General features: G+C 46.3%; 1 long non-coding RNA gene across 1 annotated transcript; it reads right to left on the bottom strand.

Moving 5' to 3' along the window:
* Positions 1-343: 343 nt before the first annotated feature.
* Positions 344-3297, bottom strand: LOC122448586. Its single transcript, XR_006271678.1, has 2 exons — positions 3199-3297; positions 344-611 (listed from the first exon to the last, which is right to left on the bottom strand). It is a non-coding gene; the product is annotated as an uncharacterized LOC122448586 (long non-coding RNA).
* Positions 3298-5407: the final 2110 nt, after the last annotated feature.

Here is a 5407-nt window from a genome sequence, read left to right as displayed (position 1 = left end):
ACTGACACATATACTGCTGCTACTGCTAAGTCACTTCAGTCGTGTCCAACTCTGTGCAACCCCATCCCTGGGATTCTCTAGGCAAGAACACTGGAGTGGGTTGCCATTTCCTTCTCCAATGCATAAAAGTGAAAAGTGAAAGTGAAGTTGCTCAGTCAAGTCCGACTCTTTGAGACCCCATGGACTGCAGCCTCCCAGGCTCCTCCATCCACGGGATTTTCCAGGCAAGAGTACTGGAGTGGGGTGCCATTGCCTTCTCCAGACACATATACACTACTGTGTAAAAATAGATAACTAATGAGAACCTCCTGTATAGCATGGGCGGGGGAGAGAAGGCACAATCTGTTTATGGGACATTTATTAAGATAATCTTATAACTGCATTCTAAGATACAATCAGTTCAATCACTCAGTCATGTCCAACTCTTTGTGACATCATGGACTGAAGCAGACCAGGCTTCCTTGTCCATCACCAACTCCCAGATCTTGCTCAGACTCATGTCTATCGAGTGAGTGATGCCATCCAACCATCTCGTCCTCTGTCAGCCCCTTCTCCTGCCTTCAGTCTTGTAGGTGCAGACAGATACTGTTGATTCCACTTATATGAGGTACCTAGAATAGTCAAATTCATAGAGTCAGAAAGTACATTGGTGGATGCCAGGGGCTGTGGGATGATGGGGTAGGGAGTAGAAAGGGGAATTTAGTGTTTAATGGGGACAGAATTTCAGTTTACGAAAGTGAAAAATTTGGGAGGTGGATGAGGGTGAGAGTTGTACAACCATGTGAATGTACTTAATGCCGCTGAGCTGTACAGTTAAATATGGTGAAAATAATATTTTATGTGACTTTTACTACATAAAAAAATTTTTTTAAAAAGGATCTTTGAAACTTCTGTTTCATAATTCAAAAGAAGACAGAGTAACTAGGCGCTGTGTTAGAAAAAGCATCACATTGAACTTACCCGTCCCTAGTGAGGTTTACCTCACTGTTCTTATCTTATAATCATGAAGAGATTCAGAAGGGAGAATCAGGATTTGAACCCGGGTCTTTTGAACCAGTTCTCTCTAACCAGTGATCTGTTCCCCTCCCTGTGCTAACTCCCAAAGGTGAACCATATTCATGAACTGCAGTGACAGTGGGGCAGCTAAGGGTCCCACGGCCGCGCAGGCGCGGGAGAGGCCCCATGGCCGCGCAGAGAGGCCCCACGGCCGCGCAGGCGCGGGAGAGGCACGGGTCTGGACTCAGCAGCCTTGCTCCCAGTCTGCTGCTGCTGACCAAGGAACTCGTGTGATTCCTTCGGGACACATACGCCATCTTTATTTCTCCCTCCTTCGTATTTCTTATTCTAACTTTAGCTCTCTTCCCAGGCTGCGGTGGGATTCTCTATCCTGGCTGAAATGTCACTTCCCCAGGACACCGGTAAAGTCGTCTTGGGGTCTCCTTTCCCCCACCCCCACCCCTCAGTTTCTTTCTTACGTTTCCTCCTCCAGGAATGCCATGCTCTCTGGAGACTTAATACCATCCTAATCCCTATGTCATAAAAGACAAAACCTGTCAATAAATGTTGCAGCTGTGCTTGTGGAAAGGGAGGAAATTCCCTTTAAATCACCCATCTCTGAAATGAAAAAAATGCTGATCCAGTGGGACATGATAGACAATCTGGAAAGGTCTTCACCCAAGTCACACGGGAAGTGGTGATGCCGCCTGGCTGTATACTGACAACACTGTCAGTGTTTTTCGTGCTGGGGCAGGGTTTCAGTTCTCACTATTATGAAATTACACCACATGGATGTCCTGGAAAACAATCGCCAAGTCCAAGAACAACACAAGCCGGAGCTTACTGTCAGGCTGTCCAAGGAGATGTAATCTATCGACCCCTTCATCCCCAAAGCTGTGGGCACTGTGGGATTTATCACCCACACTGGGACAGGTCTGAGATTCAAAGGAGCTCTGCTAACAACCACACTGGCCACCAGGTGCAAACAAGACTGCTGGGACCAAAGAAAACATCCTACCAGAGAGAAATGCACTTCAGAGCCAAGTCTCAGCATAAATCACTCTTCCTGAATATTTTGGTTCAAAGGACTGATCGATTCCTCTTGCTGTTAGAGAGGAACATTTATTCCCCACTTCTCAGCTTGCACGAGGAGGCCCGTAAGCAGGACTCACCCTCCCTGTCCTTCTTTCCTGTCCCCCCACCTCACTCAGCATCAGGTGATGATGCTTGTCCTCCCAGGAACTTGCCAGACTGCAAAGGGCATGATGCTGATCCTCTCTCTGCTCTGTAATCACACCTGGTTGGTGGTGGCAGCTTGGAGATGTTGCGGCTGCCAGGAACCAAGGCAATTCAACCCTCAGTCCAAGTAGGATGTGTCCACAAGCCCTTCCCCTCACAAGTCAAGAGCCACATTACCCAAATGGCTTCATCAGTAACGAGGTGACTTTATATCCCTGACTCCTGGTTCTTAGTTCTCAGCTGGTTCTGAATTTGGATGGGGAAGCCATCTGAGTTATATTTTGACCCCTAAGATTCTCATCCTTGGGCACCACTGGTGGCTCAGATGGTAAAGAATCTGCGGCAATGCAGGAGACCCAGGTTCAATCCCTGGGTCAGGAAGATCCCCAGGAGAAGGGAATGGCTACCTACTCCAGTATTCTTCCTGGAGAATCCCATGAACAGAGGAGCATGGGGATCTACAGTCCATGGGGTTGCAAAGAGTCAGACACATCTGAGCAACAAACAACACTAACACACTTGATTCTCATCCTTGTTGTTTGCATAGCTGACTGGAAACAGGCTGATGAGAATCTAAGAGATGTATAAGAAAGAAGACAAACAAGAAATTAGGAGGGCAAACATCTCTCATCTTTGATAGCCAAAAAATACCCCATGTTTTACTTCAAAAGTAACTTGGATATAAAGTTCCTTTAAAGAGTTAGCAGCATATTAACGTTCACACACACAGTCTGGAAAAGATTCAGCCATAGGAACTTTTCTTTTGAACGATACTCCTCTTTAAGGCTAGAAAGCCTGGCAGGAGTGATGGAAAGACTACGTAAATATCTTAAAAGTATTTCTGGAAGGTGGAAGATTCCAGAAACACCAGCCCATAGTATACCATCACAGACTCTGAGGATACTTATCTTGTGCACATACTCACACACACACACACACACACACACACACACAGGTACTTACACTATTTTGAACATCTCAACAACCAGGGATCAAGCTTCTCTTATTTTTCTTTACTTCTAATGTGAACAATGGCTGAAGTCAGAAATAGACTTGGAAAGGAAACCTCCCTAATCAGCAGTTCCTAAGGAAAGAGCAGACGTACTAGAGTCCAGACTAGTCGTTTTTCCACATCATGTCACAGGGTGCAATAATTTTCAAAGTCGGTTACTTCTAACTAAATGTCAGCTCTCTTGTTGACGGGGCTGAAAAAGAATACCACTTTTACATTGCTGCAGCACACCAACCACCTTCTAAAACTAGTGATTTTTGCTAGGCAAATAATTCCAGCTAACAAACTAGTTCATTTTAGTGTAACATTACTTCAACACACAAATGAAATATAAACTACTTTGGGAGATATGCTTCGGAGAGATGGTTCCGATGCTGTCTTTTGCTGTATGATTTCTTCGAGTTGAGAAAGGCCAACTAGTTAGCAACTGTTTGAATTAAGAAGTCTCCTAATTTTTCTTGATAAGTGTGGGCAGTTGTAGCACTAATAGTTTCACCTGCCCGTTGTCCCACCAAGTGGGGTAGCAGCTGGCTTTTTAACATTTTTATTTATTTAGTGACATATTCACTTTTGGCTGGGCTGAGGCTTCACTGCTGCTCAGGCTTTTCTCTAGTTACAGCGAGCAGGGGCTACCCCCTAGCTGCGGTGCGCAGGCTGCGAACTGTGTGGCTTCCCTTGTTGCGGGGCACAGGCTCTAGGGCACGTGGGCTCAGTGGGTGCGGCTCCCAGGCTCTGGAGCTCAGGCTCAGCAGATGAGGTGCACGGGCTTAGTTGCTTGGCCTCATGTGGGCTCTTCTGGGAGCAAGGATCGAACCCATGTCTCCTGCATTGGCGGGGGGGATTCTTTACCGCTGAGTCACCAGGGAAGCCCAGCAACTGGCTTTTAGACAGGATCAGTTGGCTTTAGATGTCACCAGACACTTTCAGCCAAGTGCTCAAATAAACTGTTGTGTTCAGAGAGCAGTAGGTAGGTGTTAGCTTATATAAATCTACCAAAAAGTTCACATTTTAAAAATGTAACAAGGGTGGGGAGAGGAAGGCAGTGTACTAAGAAACGAGTCCAGATTTAGATCTGTGCAATCCTGCAGTTCTTCCCAAATCTTTATGTTTCTGCTAAAATATTCACCCCAGTTGGTCTAATTATAGCCCCAGAGGAAAACAGAGCACACACAGTGAGTGGAGAGTGCAAATACTCAAAAATCACCCATGTGGAGAGAAACGGGAACATTTGACTTTTTGCCAGCTTCGTCACTGAGCAGAAACCACGTACTTTTCACTGAGCCAAGGTTTGCCAATCTTGCCATTAGCAAAACACGTTCTGATTGCATCCTGAGTCATTTCCCATGATAGAAAAAGATTTCCACCTCAATTTAGGATTTTTGTCTCACAAAACACTAAAACTTTGTCCAGAGGTAAAATGCTCAACCCCAAATTAATTGGTGAGAAAAACTGCAGGAGAGAGAAGAGAGTTTCTGCAGACTTCCACATCATTCTCCTGAAAATGTGAAGGACGGGACATTTGGGAACCCTGAGCAGGAGCCAGGTACTGTCTCCTGGAGGTTTAGAGGGGGTTTCCAAACCACAACAAAATATAACATCTGAATCAGGAGTGAGGAAACCAAATTGCAGTTCTCCTGACTTTTGGTCCAAAATGAGTCACATCTGTGATGCCCTGCACACAGCACTTCAGCTTACTCAGCAGACCTGTCCCCACCCATCAGCAGTCACACACACCATTTACTGGATAAAGATACAGGTCTAAGGGGTGTCAGAGCCACTACGGGTGTCAGAGTCTCCCTAAGCTCAGAGAGCTTACCAGAAGCACATCAGACCAGGCCCTCCTCCTGCACGGGAGCAAAGAGCACAACTCTCATCCGTCTTTCTCTAGGACTATTCTGTGAAGCTCATGAACACACAGGCCAGGTCTTATTTACACTCATACTTACATGCGTGCTAAGTCACTTCGGTCATGTCCAGCTCTTTGCAACCCCCTGGACTATAGCCCTCCAGGCTCCTCTGTCCATGGGATTCCCAGGCAAGAATACTGGAGTGGGTTGCCACACCCTCCTCCAGGAGAATCTTCTCCACCCAGGGATCGAAACCGTGTCTCCTGTGTCTCCTGTATTGGAAGGTAGATTCTTTACCACTGAGACACCTGGG

Source organism: Cervus canadensis, chromosome 10 (assembly GCF_019320065.1).
Source record: "Cervus canadensis isolate Bull #8, Minnesota chromosome 10, ASM1932006v1, whole genome shotgun sequence".
Lineage (NCBI taxonomy): Eukaryota > Metazoa > Chordata > Mammalia > Artiodactyla > Cervidae > Cervus > Cervus canadensis.
The sequence above is the reverse complement of the archived record's forward strand: the minus strand, read 5'-3'. Positions and strand labels throughout refer to the sequence as shown.